A 17,066-nucleotide genomic window follows, 5' to 3' on the forward strand; every position below is an offset into this window, starting at 1 on the left:
CTTATTTTTTAACCTTCTCTTCCTTGAAAAGCACCACTCTACTGACCCAGAACGTGGGCGCCTGCCCTACGATCACTGACCATCCTACTCTCCGAGGCGAATCATTTCTCTTTAAAAGTCTTGGAAAATCAGCAGCAGTTGGGGGCTAGGTACCTTCCAATTCCTGTAATGCCTCGTTCCTACTTTTAATTCGCCAAATTTGAGCAGAGCAGAGAGAAAAGGGGAAATGCCTTGCTTCTGAGTAGGTCCTGGCTGGGCCCCGTCGGGCTGGCACTGTCTTATTTAATGCAACGGCCCCGGTTCCCGAGAGCTTCCTCAGGTAACTTAGACTCTTGAGTTAGGGATACCTAAGGTGGGAGGAGGGAGTTAGAGAGTAGAAGAAGCACTATAAAGCTTCCCCTCTCCCTACCCCGGGTTCTGGATATCCCAGCCTTGAAGCGGGGACAAACTCCAAACCCAAATAGACGGTCTCCTCCCGGGCGCCGAGAGCCTACCCATCCTCATCACCCTTTCTCCCTCTTCCTCCGGCCAGGTGCCCTGCTTGGCCAGGCTCCGCTGGCTGGGCCTCATAGGGCCTGAACCGGTACTCGCCACACTCCCCTCACCCAAGCCCGGCCAGGGCCGAGAGGTGGGGGGTGGGAGGTAGGGGAAGCAGGGGGCGGAGTTCCGTCCTTCGCTGATTGGCTCAAGACGGATGGGCTGCGGCCGGGCCCAGCCAACCCGCGGCGTGTTGCTATGTGCTGAGCCGAGGGGATAGGCGCGGGGGCGCGTCCGTCACCAGGCAGCCCCCGGCCCCGACCCGGAGGGATGCGGAGTGGCGGCAGGGGCAGTGGCGGAGACTGTGGCTTTAAGAGCGCGCCCAGAGCCCGGGATCCGGCCGGGCGGTCCTTTGCTGCTGCGCACCCCCGCGGAGCCAAGCTCAGAGCTGGCCGGACCGGGCAGCCTGCTGCCGGGTAAGCAGACGCGAGCACTGCGCGAGCCGGGCGTCCGTGGGCGTGGGGCGCGCTGTCAGCGCGGGCGCCCGACCCCCGTCACTGGGCGCAGGTCCCGTGGTCCCTGCGGCCCGGCTCCCCCAGAGCGCGCAGCACCCTCTGCCCGGCGCGGCCGAGGCGGGGTCCGGTGGGGGGTCACCATGGGGGCCGCGGGCACAGGGGGCGGGGAGCGGGCCGCCGGGGCCACGTGACCGGTTTGTTTACAAACACTGCCGGGGCCCTGGCGGCGGCCCGCGGCGGGAGCCGAGAAGGCACGGGTTCCCGGGTCGGGGGCCGGGGGCCTGTGCGAGGAGCAGGGCTAGTCGGGCGCGCGCGGTTTGGCGGGGCGGTAGGGGGGTGACCTGGAGACCTGGTCGCTGCTTCTTCCTGAGCATAGTTCCCGTGGGTTCGGAGTCTGTGGGGGGCAGGGTGGGAGCTTCGGGCGTTTTCTGCCCCCGGTGTCGCTGGGTGTCCGCTGGAGACACTGGGTCCGGGGCCGCCGCCCTCGGTGCCCCCGCCTTTGGGGGACTGGCTGCCCTCAAGACTCCGAGGAGCGCTTGGCCGGCCCTGGGCCGAGGTAACCGCAGCCGAGTTCCTGCCTGGCCGCTTCCCGGCGCCTCCCCAGTGCCCTTGCCAAAGGGGTGGGCGCGAGTTCACTCCTGCCCGACGGAATTAAGGGGCCTCTCCAGCGAGTACCTCTCGGGAACTTGCGCTGAGGGGCAGCGCCGATCTCTCACTGCTTCCAGCTCACCCTCCTTGGCCGCTGACTTCCTCTGGGTGTCTTTACCCAAGTGGTGGCTTTTCTCTCGTTGGCGGGTGGGGGGAACCACCTGTTCTTTTGGACCCAGCCCAGGAGACTGCCACCTCTGACTTCACTCTCAGCTTACGAGAGCTTACAAAGCCAAGTGAGTGAGTGTCCTCCGTTTTTTTCTGTTATGTAGCTGACCCTCTCGCAGTCCCGCGGCTGTGAATGGCACGGGAAAACGCTCCTGGGCTTCGCTGGGTTTTTTGCTCTCTGGCCTCCTTGTCAGTTTGCTCTCCTCGGGTCTTGAGGCTCTTTTCAGTAAGTCCTTGCTTCTGGTGAGTCTGAAAGCTAACAACACAATTAGCTACCATCTTTTCCCCTTGCCCTTCCTCCCATGTTCCTCTCTTCTGGTCCGGCAAGATGTGCAAGATGGGACTCCCTGTCCTAGAGTATTGGGCAAGAAGGGAAGCTGTCTGATTGCCTGTGCCCCACTTGCTCCCAGAACATTAGCCATGCAGGGAACCTAGGGGACTGAGAGGTTACGTGACTTGCCCAAGGCAACTCATGTCGCTGGTTCTGGGGTGAGACTTGACCATTCACCCTTTCCTGACTTTCCTTTGACCTAGTCACTGCCACAGGACTGCAAAGATGGGTTGAACCTGACTTCTGTCCATCCCTTATACCGAGACTGAGCCTCCCCTGAACCCCCCACTCCCCCCCCATGGGGAACATTTTAATTCCTCTAAACTGTGACAATGAGTGGCTACAGGTTCTTTACCAAGGAACAGGTCCAGCCTGAGGAGAGTTGTGCAAATTTCTCTTTGGCACCTTTCCTTATCCCCAGCTCCATGATAAGGGTCTCAGGCAGGAGCAGAGTGTCGGCCTTGGGCTCATCCCCCTCCTCAGTTTGGCTTTGCCTTATCAATTTAGGATTTGATAACAGCCTTTCTGTCTTGATATCTTGTGCTTGAACTAAACTCCAGAAGCTTGGAATTAGGGGTGAAAAATGAAAATAAACGCATGTGCAAGAGTATCGTTTTCCTTTTTCCGTCTAGGATAGTGGTTTTCAAACTCTGAGTGGGATCCACAGTGAGGAATACATTTTACATCCCTGCACAGAGGTCCACAAGTGCATCAGTTCCCAGAAACAATAATTGCCCTGACTACCTGCAGTGTGTTCTATTTATAATTTTTTCCTACTTACTTAAAAAAAAAAATCAACTGCTGGTCATGACTCATTAATTTGGTTTCTTGACCAAACGGGTCACGGCCCACAGTTGAAGAAACATTGCTGTAGAGCAGAGGTCCTCAAACTTAAATGTGCATAAAGATGACCCGGGTAGTGTTTAAAAGTGCAGTTTGTAAGTCCAGTCTGGAGATGTTTATTCTCAGTGGGGCACATTTTTAATAAATGGGCCATGAGGTTGTGAGACAGGTGGTTGATAAGAAACCCTGAACTAGTGGGAACTGGGGTCAATGAACAATGAAAGGCATTAACTTAGATATAAAGAGTGCAAAGCCTTAGTCGGATATGTGCGCCATACTCTATGCAAACCCAGCATCACTCATCTGTCACACTAGCCCAGGCTAGTCTAAGGGTATAGTGTTGTTTGATTTCAGCTGTCATGAAGCATTGGCCCTAAGAGGTAGCCCCCCTTCCCTCCCCACATCACTCCACTCCAGCCCGCTTGAGGGCTGCTGTTCATCTTTCTATACCACTGGATGTTTCTAGGTGTGTGGGGTTGGGGTCATGAGTAGTGCTGTTGAGCCTGCTGTCTTATTCACAGATTTATGTGAATTTTCACTATTTTAATGATTTTAATGGTTTTGAGTCAATGACACAGTCATTGTGCCTGGGACATTAACAGTTTGGGCAGCAGAAAAGGTTGATTTTAATATCTGGGTATTCCAGGCTGTGTAATCTAGGAGAAGGGCAGACTGGTGATTTTATTTTTGTTAGGCGTGGGGAGGGGAGCCAGGGGCTTGTCTGTCAACAGTTAATAAGAAGAGGTGCAAACTTCCCCACCTCCTTGCCTGCCTCAGCCCTGGTTCTTTCCTCTGTAACAGCTCAGCTCCTGTGTGCAGGTGGGTCTTGTTAGTATTCCGGTTTCTGATGCTGTTACCTCTGTCTCTACTTTCAAGCATAAACATACACACACCTGATGCTTCCACATGTTGTATGTTTCCCTCTTAGTTATTGTGTCCAAACACGTTGGTAAAAGAAATTTCCTTGAATTTATCAAAGCTTCAATTTAGCTTCAAAAAGAACTCTAAATTATCCAAATTCAAATTCAACTGTGGTCCTTCCTGCCAAGGGTATGCCTTATATGGGAACACTAACTGTAGGATTGTTGAAATTAACTTGAATAATGTTCAGTTTGGTCAAGCAGCTCACATTAACGTTTAGTTTTGAGCCTATGGAAAAAAAAGGAAACAACAAAAGGATGGCATATCCTAGGATAGGAGAAGCAGGTAGGATTCAAATTGAGGTCTGGATCAATTTTCTTTGTGAATTATCTTGGCATTTCCCTAGGGTCTGTCAACCAAACCACTAGTTGCTCTGGCAGTTGCATTCCCTTAGCACGATGAGGGGGTATAAAGCTCCGGAAAAGGAAGTGTCTTTTTGAATTTTAGCATCCAATGATGGAAAGCCAGGGCCTACAGGCTAAAGGGATTCTGTTAACAGTTGATAGTTTAGTGATATTATCGCTAACAAAAGGTGATACTGCACGTACCTGAACTTCCCTGGGAGCTAAGAGTATAGCCCTGGAGGTTTATGAAGTAAATAGGATTATGCCACTCCCATGTTTACAACTTTCACATTGCCCTTCAGAAATAATCCACCCCCTTTCCCTGTAGGCATTGCAGACCTCTCCCCCTGTCCCAGCTTCGCCCACCCCAGCTTCTACCAGTCTTCACCCACCCCAGCTTCTACCAGTCTTCACCTGGTCTCTTCTGCTTCAGTCCAGCTCCACCTGCACTAGCCTTCCTGAGGTTTCTAAAACATGTAAGGTTTGTTTTTATCCCTGGGCCTTTCTAATGGTAGTCACTGGTCTCCAGATTTTTTGCATGATTGGCTTCCTACACTTGGGTCTCAGAGAGCCCCTCCCTGACCTGTTATCTAGAACAGTCCTCCATCCCTGCCCCTCAGCCCTTCTTAATCCCCTTAATTTTTTTTTTTTTCAAAGCACTTTAATACCCTCTGGAAATGCATTGTCTACTTGATGGCTGGATTGGAAGCCCCTCTGTCTTGCTCACTGCTGACCCTGCCTAGCAGGGAGTAGCACAGGATAAATATCGAACTGTTGGTGGAATGAATGAATGACCAAGAGAGCCAAGGTTTAGAGTCTTTAAGAGTAAGAAATAATACTTTCTTTTCAAGAGAAGAGGAGGAAAAGAAGTTTTCTCTCTCTTTTCCTCGGAATTCCTGTTCCCTTGGAATTACTTTCTTTTGAGATTTCTGCTTTTCACAATATTTTTCATCCTTTTATTTTTTTTATGGGTTGCCAAAGTCTCTAAAAGCTCCATTGTTATTTTGTTGTTGTTAATAACTCTTGCCTCCCCTACAAGCCTTATTCTAGGCTTCACTGTTCTCCTGACAAACAAGCATTTCTATCAGTAATCACATTTCATTAATACTAGGCACTATAAGTAGAGCTAAGAGCCTTGGCTTTGGAACCAGAAAGATCTGAATAATTAGCTCTGTGACCTAGGACAATTTGCTAAAATTCTCGACATCTCTGTTCCTTGTTTGTAAAATGGGACTAATAATAGTTACCATCACACAGGATTGATGGGAAGATTAAATGAGAGAATGCACAGGAACCCAGACACAGAGCCTGGCACATAAGCGCTTGGTATTAGCTATTAATAACAAGACTAATATTAATAGTTAGATTCCCTCTCTCTCACTGGCAGGAATTCCCTATCCGTTGATTTGGGAGTGGGAGGGGGAAAACTCCCAAATTTTAAATTAGTGTAAGTAAATGGAGACCAAAAATGTCACTTAGATTTATCAGAACTGGAATGGAATTTAGAAGTCATCTAATTGCACCCTGCTACCCAACTCTTAATAAACAACCATGTGGAAGAAATAATATTTATAGAAGTGTTTGGAAGAATATGTTGTCTACCTGGTCTTAGTTTTATCCTTGAATTAAGCCGGGCCTACTGAAAGCTGCATACTTGGGCCATGTTAGCTCAGCCCCTCCAGAATTGTTTTCACTGAGATGAACTTGGGTGTCCTGCCCTTTGCTTTATGGAGGGACGCTGTCCAAAATAGGTTTATATAACTTGCTACTACATTTCTTATAAGAATTTATATTGTTGAAGACTTAAGCTACAACTTCACTTAATGTCTCTGTTAAGTTAATCAGAGAAATTGCTTTCAGAACCCAGTGTTAGGAAAAGCTTTGCCTCTCCCAAGGAACTGGCATGATTTTTCTTTGTGGACAATTGGATATAACTGATCATATTTCTCTTTTTTGCTTTGGCTGCCAGGAAGCAGAGAAACAAATTTGTGGCTTGACTTTAGTAACTGTCGGGCCCTGCATCCCAATTTTTTCCAGCGTTAACCTTATAATTTTATTTTCCCTACTTTCAAGTTAATGGTTTATAACTCTCTATTAATTAGGTATATGCTGGATTGGGTATTAAAATCCATTTTAGGTGTTACATTTTAGAGATATAAACATTGAGGCTCAAACAGGCAAAAAGGACTTGGCTTAGGACAGAACTAATTTGGGCAAAGCACAGACTGTAAACCATATCTTTTATTTCTCAGGTCCAAGGCTCTTACTACTCCTGTACATTCTGGAAAAGTACCAACTCCTGACTTAAACTCTAAATAACCCATAACGTCTCAATATTAGGCAAAGCCTACCTTCCCTCTGTGATGGGACAAAGCAACATCTGCCAATGAGGTGTGGCACTGCCACTCGCATTCCTGTTTCCTGGCTGGGTCAGCAGCGCTGAGATCTCCTGTCTCCTGAGTTGCAGGGCAGTCAGCCCTCCCCCCTGGTCTTGAGAATGTAGTATGTCCAGACTTAGTGGGTTTTGTGTGAAATTAGATTGCCTGCTCAGAATGAAATTAGCCTCTAGTGTCTGGAGTTCCCTTGGCTATTTCTTGCCATGAAAGGAAGGCTTGATATCCAGATGGCATATGGATGCCACTGAGGCTCCAACAGGGTCTGCTGGGTGTGAACAGTGGTTGAGTTTGGTTGGGCAGAAGAAAGTGGTTTTATTCTATCTGATATGAAATGTAGTTATAGGAAATATTGACCTGCCTAATGATTTGTTTTGTTTTCCCATGGTGTTCTGGGTGGGAGTACCTGGGGCAAGAGAGCATAGGCTTGGAACATATCCTGCCTGAGTCAGGAAAATTTTTTTTTTAAAGTTTTTAATTATTTATTTATTTATTTATTTATTTTTTGGCTGTGTTGGGTCTTCGTTTCTGTGCGAGGGCTTTCTCTAGTTGCGGCGAGTGGGGGCCACTCTTCATCGCGGTGCGCGGGCCTCTCACTATCGCGGCCTCTCTTGTTGTGGAGCACAGGCTCCAGGCGCGCAGGCTCAGTAGTTGTGGCTCACGGGCCTAGTTGCTCAGCGGCATGTGGGATCTTCCCAGACCAGGGCTTGAACCCGTGTCCCCTGCATTGGCAGGCAGATTCTCAACCACTGCGCCACCAAGGAAGCCCCGAGTCAGGAAAAGTTTGATTCCTATTTTGAGATAGAGAAGAGGAACCTCTGGCCTGGGGCTGAAACTCAACCTTTTATTTTGTTTTATTTTATTTTTGTTTTCTTTTATTTTTCCTGGGTATTCATCATTCAACAGATAATAAGACCTTTGGGAGAAAAAGGTAAGTTATAATGTGGCCCTTGCCCCTAAGAGCATATCCTCAAATAGGAGTGATTAAGACATCTATGTCAATAACCAGAGTACAAGGTAGAAAGAGTTTAAGGTCATTACAGAGATACAGAAAGAAGGGTAGGCATTTTGGAGATGGGGCTGGGAAGAATGAAGAGGATTTAAACAGGCAGAAACACGCCAGGGGAAACAGTGTGTGCAAAGGCACCGAGATAATGACATGACAGGTAATGTATGAGGAATGCTCAGGAGGCATATGAAATGCAGGAAGGAGATATTGCTTGGGCTACCATCGCTACAGTTTAGAGGCGCTCCACAGATGTGGACTGTGACTTACGTTCACGGTAGAACTCTGGAGGATGCAGGCTAGCTGACATAGATAATAGGCATCCTCAAAAGTGAGACTATCCCTAGGGATTCTCAAACCTGGTTGCCTTAAGAATTCCTGGCCCAGCCAAAAGCCTGTAAAATCAGAATTTAATACCTACACTCCCCCCCCACCCCAATTTCCCAGGTTTTCCTAATGCAGACCACCCCACACATGTCTGAGGTTTGGAATCACTAAGGTAGTTGCTCTCCCTGGCAGATACCAACTACTAAACATCCTTAACCTTTGACCTCCTTTCCCTTAGTTTCTATTTTTGCCTCTTCCTTTTCTTTTGTTTGTATGTTCCTGTGTGTCATCCATTATATTTGTTTTCCCTTTATCTCTTCTTTTATCACCATTTTGGTCTTTGTCTGTTGGGGGTCCCTACCTAAGGTGACCCACCACCAAATGGACCATAAAAGTAGAAATGAATTCTCTTTCAGCATTTGCTGTGCTAATGGTATAAACATGTGTATTATGTAAATGTAAATTAGATAGGGCTTTTGGTTAGTTTTGCTTACATGATTCTTAATTTGTTTTCTTTAGGATTTGAGGGAAAAAGTATCCCCGAATGTGACTGCAGCCTTAAAGCTAAATATCCCATCAACATGAAGAGATGATAAGAACTGAAAACTAGCTTTTTCTTGTGCCTAATCTGTTGTCCCACCTTCTGGTTCAGGTTATTCCGTTCCCTCATTTGTTTTCTCAGGTTTCTGCAATTAAAAGTTGATGCAGTGAGCCAACCCTGACAGCCTGAAGATGTTTTAAGAGAACTTGACATCTTTGTTTTGCATTGTAATTAATTGACTTAGACTCTCCCTCTGGGAGATATTCTGCTTGTTTTAGAGGGCTCAAGTACCAAGGATGCACATCTTCAGACCCCTCTCTGTCATGTCTTGGTTGAAGGATCCCCTGGGGGGTGGAGGTTGAGGGGGGCTGTTCCCAGGGTCCCAGTTATGGTACTTTCTAGTAGAGTGACCTTGGGCAAATTGCTTAACTTCTCTTGAGCTTTTTTCCTCATCTTTCAAATAGGAGTTATCATAATAATGCCTGCCTCTCTGGGTTGTTGTGAGGATTAAGATAATGCATATCAAGTACTTGGCCCCTTATGGGCCCATAGTACGAAATTAATAAATTGTAGAGTCCTGGAGGCTTACTGACAGTTGCTGAAGGGCCTCAGATGACTCTCCCTATCTCCTCCCCTCCTTTCCCACCCTCCTTCAACCAACACTTTCTGAGCTCTTAGTGCCAGTGGGGCTTTGGGCTAGCTATGATGGATGACTAACCAGACATGGTCTCTGGCTGTGGTCAGGAACGGCACACAATCTAGTGGGAAGATTGACCCATAAACTACTAGCTTTGTGGAGGTTTCTAAATTATATGAAAAAGCTGCACTGGCAATGTGCATGGCTCCCCTTAGTGTGCCAGGCCTGAAAGGAAAAGAAGCTGTCTTTCTTGTTAAAATCTATCTCCCATTCCCATAATAGGAGAAATCCAGAAATTTGCTCTAGAATCAGTCTGTCTTCCCCACCCTATTCCTCTTCCGCTGCTTCAATAAATGGCAACGCTAGATGACAGTTTAATTCTTAGATCAAAATGCATCCATCTCTGGGGTGGTGATGGCTGGGACTTTGGACATACAACAGGCATCCTTTTGAAAGTGCCTCTGCCCTTTTCTTCTCTTGAGTTTTAAGTTCAATTTCCAAATTCCAGTCATGGAAAGGCAGGGAGCCCAGCCACAGATGTGAGAGTCTAGAGTTTTGGATTTATTTGAAATGGGAGATTAAAGTGAGAAAGCCAAAGGCATGCTGACAGCTGAACAATAGAATTGTATTGGCAGATTTGGGATGGATGGTTTGTCATTAATTGGGGCCCCAGCTGTGCCCTCGGGGAGCAGCAGTTAAAGAGGAATCAAGGTCACACAGTGCCCATATTCCAAAAGACATGCATTTAGTCAGTAAATAATATTGGATATTTGAGTGTGTGGGACACAGATGACAATCAAATAATCATCTCAATAAAACTACAACTGTGAAAAGTGCTATGCCTCTGGAATTGGGCACCTGACTTAGTGGGCGTTGGAGGAGGCTAAAGGGAGTGTTCCCTGGTGAAGTAACCTGAAGACTGGCCATCTCTTACTCTGCTTTTCAAGACGTTGTTTTCTTTCTTTTTTCTTTTCTTTTTTTTTTTTTAATCAGTCATCAATTTTATACACATCACTGTATACATGTCAATCCCAATCGCCCAATTCAGCACACCACCATCCCCACCCCACCGCAGTTTTCCCCCTTGGTGTCCATACGTTTGTTCTCTACATCTGTAAGACGTTGTTTTCTTGATAGATCTTCTAAATGGCTGTTTTTACATTACAGTTCAAGTGTAGCCTTGTCTGTAGGCTACACTTTGGGTCCCAGATCAGGGGAAGAAAGTATTCGCTTTGTTTTAACCAGGATTATCATGTCTGACCATGGCCAAATACAAAATGCAGGACTGACGCCGAGGGCGGCAGTCTCTGGGGGCTGCAGGAAAGGGTGGATCTGGTTTCTTTGAAATGTGGAGCAGAGGCAGGATCGAGGGACCCCTTCCCTCTTAGTCTGCACCAAGTCTGCCACTGCATTTTCCCTGGCTCAGTCTTGCCTAGAACAGCAGCTCAGACTGCCGTGGGGGGTTTGTGGGGATCAACCTGGAAGGGTTTCTCTAGGGGTCCAGAAGCCACTGCCAGCCTGGGCAGGGTCCCTCGGGAAGCTGCCCTAGGTGACACACAGAAATGGTGGGAAGGGCCAGGTGAGACCGAATGGGAAATATTTCTGCCATCAGACAGCAGCTGGGTAAAACCATCAGAGGTTCTTGTGGTGTGGCCCATCGGAGATATGGCTCCACAGTCCTGAGTTGCAGACTCTACCTGACAGCCCAAGTAAGTTTACATCATAAGAGTTTGCTAGTTTTCAAACTTTGTGGAGCATTAATGGTGTGTGAGTCCCGTGTAATGCTCAGAATTCAATATTTTAAGTTGTACTGGATAGTGGCAAAGTAAGGAGACTAAAAATATCAGCTTTACAGGGCAGCACAGTGCCAGTGATGGTCATTCATTTTACTCAGTTAATCAACATTTATCAAGAATCTCCAATGTGCTGGATACTAGGAGTCCTGGGGACCCAAGGCGGGTAAAGACTGGACTTCTGACTGCAGGAATTTTCCAGTCTGGGAGACACACAACAATGGTGTGTTAAAGTGCCATTCCAGAGCATAGTTTTTTGCATGCTGGAAGAAGGGGGTCCCCAGCTCTGCTTAGGGTCTTATTTGAGCTGGATATTAAAGGATGAGCAGGCATTTACTGGGCAGAGAAGACAGGTTAAGGCTTTGCAGGAGGCTGAAATAACTTGAGAAAAGTTAGTGAACGAGCTTGGTCAGCTGGGGAAGCAGGTTTGGAGTGAGGTGGGAAGGTGATGAGAAGATAAGGAGAATTGGGCCCAGGTTCTCGGTGCCACCTAACGGGTTGGACCTTGTCCTGTAGGCTGCTAGGAAACCACTGGAGGCTTTGAAACATGAGAGAGATGTGGTCAGATTGTGCTGTATAAATAGAATTCTAGAATGGGCTGGAGAGGTAAGAGCTGAGTCAGGGAGACCAGTTTAGGAGGTTCAGGATGAGAGAGGACGGGGCTCACACAATGTGCTGGCTGTGACTGGGGATGGCAACGGGAGGGTGGATTGAGAGGCACAACCAACTGTCTAGGGGACAGATGGAGTGTGACATAGAAGGGAGAGAGAATAAAGGGTGTTTCCTGCTTGGGCAGCTGGGCCTTCAGGAGGAAGGAACAGAACGGGGGTGAAGGGGATAGGATCGGAGGAAGGGAAAAGATGGTGCTGGCTTTGGGAGTTTGAAGTGCCTTCCTAGGAGCCAGAAAGAGGCCCCCTTTAGAAAAGAATCCAGGGTTCAGGAGCAGGAGACAGAGATGTTTAGAAGACTTGGGTATGGGTGAGAATGCTGGGGGCGGGGAGCACTTAGGCATATGGTGGAAGCACCTCGAAGGAGGAGGAGGATGGAAGAGCAGCCAGGGAGACTGAGCCTCAGTCAGAGACACAGAAGAACCCAGAGAGGCAAGATGAGGCCCATAAGGGAGAGTTTCGGAGAAAAAACAGCCCATGAGAGAGCTGAATGCAGCACCAGGGCCAAATAGTGTTAGCATTCAAAAGTATTAGTGTTTGGACTTGGCATGTTGGAGGCTGCCCATATTTTTGTTACTCAAAAGCCTGGTTGTGATAAATGATATTCATGGAGCATTGCCAGAAGGCTCTGTAGCTCTTCCATTCCTCTGGAGAGTTGATATCACTGGATCCAGCCAGACCATCAGGATCTGGGTCCTTGGGCTGCCACGTCCTTGGGCTGCCCTGATTTGACCCCATGTAGAATCCCTTTTACTGAATTGCCCTTTGGTGTTCATTACGCTGTCCGTTTTCATGGAGGGGCCTCTAAGAAAGTCTTGCAAGAGGGTTACATGGTGGGAAGGGCTGATGTGCGCTGGGGCTCTGTCCACTGGGTTGCTCATTGTCTCCTGTGACCACCCGCAGGAGAAATAAATGTCTCTCAGAAAATCTGTATCCTGAACAACCAAGATGCTTTTATTTCATAGGAAATATAAACCTTATAACTGCTGGTATTTTCTTTCCTGCCTTGGTTACTGGGGAGCTCAAAGCCAAATTTGCAGTTGAAATTCAGTAAATATCAAGCAATTTAATAGCATGCATTTCTGTGTCCTAACCCTCCTTTTGTTCTTTTATTCCTCCTACCCTAATTTCTTAATCTATTTTAATAGTATAGTATTGTTTATGTTTTTGTAAGCCACCTTAAATCCTTTTTGGATCTTGGAGTTGTATAAGAAAAAGAAGGAAGCCATTGATGAACTTTAGCCAAGTGTCCTTGGTAATAAATCTTCAGACAGATCATTTTTGGTTGAAATTGTAGAAACAACCTAAAGTGATATCTGATCTCTTCCTAGCCAGCTAGCAACAGCTACTTCTATGTAATAAATAGTAAATTACATGCAAGTTTCAGAATGTTCAAGGGGAAGTGCCTCTTCTCTATGCCATGTTCTAACAGATGTAAGCCTCATATGGGGGCCTCGCAGGCAGAGTGCTGAACTAAGGACCATGTGATAAATATATTGCTTTGCTAACAGATGTTGCAAAGCACTGTCCAGCCATATCCAAGTGGACTCTGAGAGACTGAAAGGTCCTGTGACCTCGCTGAAATCAAGGTCTTAACAGAATAAAGGTGGGTGGATGGGTACAAGTTCTGGGGCAAGGTTCAGCTGGCAGAGACATCATTACAACATGAAATCAGGACTTCAGGAGCTGAAGGAATCCTAGAGATCATGTAGGATTATCATCTGACAGATAACCCCCCTGAAATCAAGACTAGGCCCTGTATCCAGCATAGAGATGAATGGTTGGTTTTGTTTATGAAAGAGAGTGGTTTCTCTTTTTTTTTGATTAATTAATTTATTTTTATTTGTTGATTTTTGGCTGCGTTGGGTCTTCGTTGCCGCGCGCGGGCTTTCTCTTGTGGCGAGCGGGGGCTACTCTTCGTTGTGGTGCGCGGGCTTCTCATTGCGGTGGCTCCTCTTGTTTTGGAGCTCGGGCTCTAGGTGCGCGGGCTTCAGTAGTTGTGGCATGTGGGCTCAATAGTTGTGGCTCGTGGGCTCAAGAGCGCAGACTCAGTAGTTGTGGCGCACGGGCTTAGTCGCTCCGCGGCATGTGGGATCTTCCTGGACCAGGGCTCAAACCCGTGTCCCCTGCATTGGCAGGCAGATTCTTAACCACTGTGTCACCAGGGAAGCCCGAGAGTGGTTTCTTGACTATCCAAACTGGATTTTATTATCAACTGGATGGATTTGAAGTACCACCTGGGTCCAGAGCTATAAAGTTGTTAACTATGAAGTGATAGCATTGCTTTCCCAGTACGTCTTGCACATCAGATCGTGGCAGTTTTGATAGCGGAGTTTCAGTAAAGTTTTCAATAGTGGCCTCATCCTGGGATTAGTAGAGTAAGTGCAGACTGCAGAGGTAACTTCCACTGCACTAAGTGATGGAGTGGTCTATTGTTTGGAATGATATTGGAATAATGTCAGATCCCCAGCTAAGCCACCAAAACCTACTAAAACCACAGTATACCTTTAAGTGGATTAATTTAGGCCTAACCCTCTAGCCACCATGAGTCAACCTGGCAGACAGGAGCACTGCTCATTTGGGTCTTGTGAACAGGAACAGTTCCCGTGCTTTTTCTCCCTTGCTGGTAAGGATGATCACAGCTAATCAAGGTTATTGAGTACTAATGATGTGCCAGGTGCTATGCTGAATGCTTCACTTGCTTTATGTCATTTGATGCTTTTGTCTCCTCCGTGAAGTAGGCACTGTTATTCCCTTTCAGGCAACTTGCCCAGTGGTGATGCAGCTAGTGAGAAGAACCAAAACAGAATCCAAGTCCATCTGTCTCTAATCCTGTCCTCCGCACCAGTGGACGACACCACCACCCACTTCTCTTTGTGGCAGCCCAGGGAAACTGGGTCTCTATGCTCCCTGGTCTGAGTCCAGGATTCTGGTGAGATTAGGAATGGGGAAGGAGGACTACCCTCTTGGGATAGGGGCTTTCCACAGCCATTCTGTCTCTTTGTTTTTTTCTGTCTCCAGTCCCAGAAATGGCTTACCTACCCCCTTTCCACTGCCACCTATTTATTGCCTCCAATCAGGGCTTCTCTCTTTGCTTCTGGAACAGACTACTCAGTCATGCTCCTACTCTCCTGTCCTTAAAGTCAGCATAAAGTCCTCTTCAGGCTTTCTAAGAGTTCCTACAATAAGTAAGAGATGGAGAAAGCTGGAAAATGGTTAAGCTGTTACCTCAACAGATATATATATATGTGTATGTATGTATATCTATATATATAAATATTTACTATAGTATATTTTAACCTAGACCCTGTGAGTGTGAAAAATGGGCATGGATGCCAATGACAGGCCTTTGATTAACATCCAGGACTTAAAAAAATCTTCTGTTGCCTAGAAGAACTGTAGTTATGGGCATCTCAGCACAGGATCTGAGTGGGGGCTATCGGGGAGAATAGGGTTCCATGGGGCCAGAGTCATTCTGTGTCTTGCCTCGTTACTGGCAGGGGGAAGGAAGGAGCCTCAATCATTTGTGCTACCCACATGGATGAGTAGACTGGTCTAGTCAGCAGCCCAAGGGGAAGCAGGGGTAGTTCAGTCCAACAGTGGCCACTGCTGTGTGCTCTGTGCTGCCGAGTTCAGGGGGTACAGAAACAACTAAAATGTGGTCCCTACTCTTGGCACTTACCTCTAGTAGAGGATACAGAGGCAGAAAAGAATAATTTCAGTTTCAATAGGGTAAATGTTAAGATGGAGGTGAGCACAGAGGATGAGTCAATAAGTCCAATGCTGAGGGGATATTTGAGCTGAGTCTTAATGGACAAGTAAGGGCCTGGTGAGGAGGTGGGAAGGATATGTCAGATGGAGGGAATGGCATCAACAAAACCATGGAAGGGTGAAATACAGGTGTGGTGTATTCGGGGGAACTACAGAGAGTTTGTTTGGCAAATCTGAACACTTAGGAGACTGTTCCTGACACACAATAGACCCTTAAATGTCAGTTCGAAAAATGGAGTATATAGAGTATGAGAGATGAATCTGAAGCCATTCATGGATGTCAATGGTTGTCAGCAATAATACACACTTGGAATTTATTGTGTGCTTACTACATGCCAGGTGCATATGCTGAGTACTGTATATGTATTAGCTTAGTTAATTCTCACAAGAGCCTTATGAGGTCAATATTAGTGTTCCTAGGTTTTGATGAGGAGAGCAAGGTCCAGAGAGGTTAAGTAAGTTGTTCAAGGTCACACGGCTAGAAAATTATAGAACTGAGATTTGAAACCCTCGGAGTCTGATTTCAGAACCCGTCTTTTTTAAAAAATTGAGTTATAGTTAACGTACAATATTATATTAATTTCCTGTGTACAACATAGTGATTCAATATGTTTATACATTGTGAAATGATCACCACAATAAGACCTGTTACCATCCGTCACCATACAAAGTAATTACAGTATTGTTGACTGTATTCCCTATGTGTACATTTCATCCTCATGACATTTATTTTATAGCTGGAAGTTTGTACCTCACCTATGTCATTTGTCCCCCCACTCCTCTCCTCTCTGGCAACCACCAGTTTGTTCTCTGTATCTATGACTCTGTTTTATTATGTTGGTTTATTTGCTTTGTTCTTTAGACATGTAAGTGAAATCATATGGTATTTGTTTTTCTCTGACTTATTTTACCTTGCACAGTACCCTCCAGGTCCAACTGTGTAGCTGCAAATGGCAAGATTTCATTTGTTTCTATGGCTGAGTAATATTCCATTTTATATATATATATATATACATACACCACATTCCTATTCATCTATCAATGGACACTTACATTGCTTCCATGTCTTGGCTATTGTAAATAGTGTTGCAATGAACATAGAGGTACATAGATCTTTTTGAATTAGTGTTTTTGTTTTCTTTAGTTAAATATCCAGAACCCATCTGCTTACCCACTGTCCCGTATTGCCTTTCTGAAGGACATGAAAATGATGACATGGTGAGATCTGCTTTTTTTTTTTTCCCCTCCTCCTTTAGTTTTCTTTCTTTCTTTCCTTCTTTCTTTCTTTCTTTCTTTCTTTCTTTCTTTCTTTCTTTCTTTCTTTCTTTCTTTCTTTCTTTCTTTCTTTCTTTCTCTTTCTTTCTTCCTCTCTTTCTTTCTTTTCTTTCTTTCTTTCTTTCTTACGTTTTTATTGGAGTATAATTGCTTTACAATGGTGTGTTAGTTTCTGCTTCATAACAAAGTGAATCAGCTATACATATACGTATATCCCCCTAACTCCTCCCTCTTGCGTCTCCCTCCCACCCTCCCTATCCCACCCCTCTAGGTGGTCACAAAACACCAAGCTGATCTCCCTGTGCTATGCAGCTGTTTCCCACTAGCTATCTGTTTTACATTTGGTAGTGTATATATGTCCATGCCACTCTCTCACTTCGTCCCAGCTTACCCTTCCCCCTCCCTGTG

The 17,066-nt window shown here is 46.3% G+C and overlaps 1 protein-coding gene across 1 annotated transcript in view; it reads left to right on the plus strand.

The window, feature by feature from the left end:
- Nucleotides 1–776: 776 nt before the first annotated feature.
- Nucleotides 777–17,066, plus strand: part of YPEL2 (yippee like 2) — a 63,530-nt gene continuing 47,240 nt past the window's right edge. Inside the window, exon 1 of the mRNA XM_068530366.1 lies at nucleotides 777–953. The gene's annotated coding sequence lies outside the window, so the exon portion shown is untranslated. The remainder of the gene's footprint in view (nucleotides 954–17,066) is intronic.

The sequence above is a fragment of the Eschrichtius robustus genome, chromosome 20, assembly GCF_028021215.1.
Source record: "Eschrichtius robustus isolate mEscRob2 chromosome 20, mEscRob2.pri, whole genome shotgun sequence".
NCBI lineage: Eukaryota > Metazoa > Chordata > Mammalia > Artiodactyla > Eschrichtiidae > Eschrichtius > Eschrichtius robustus.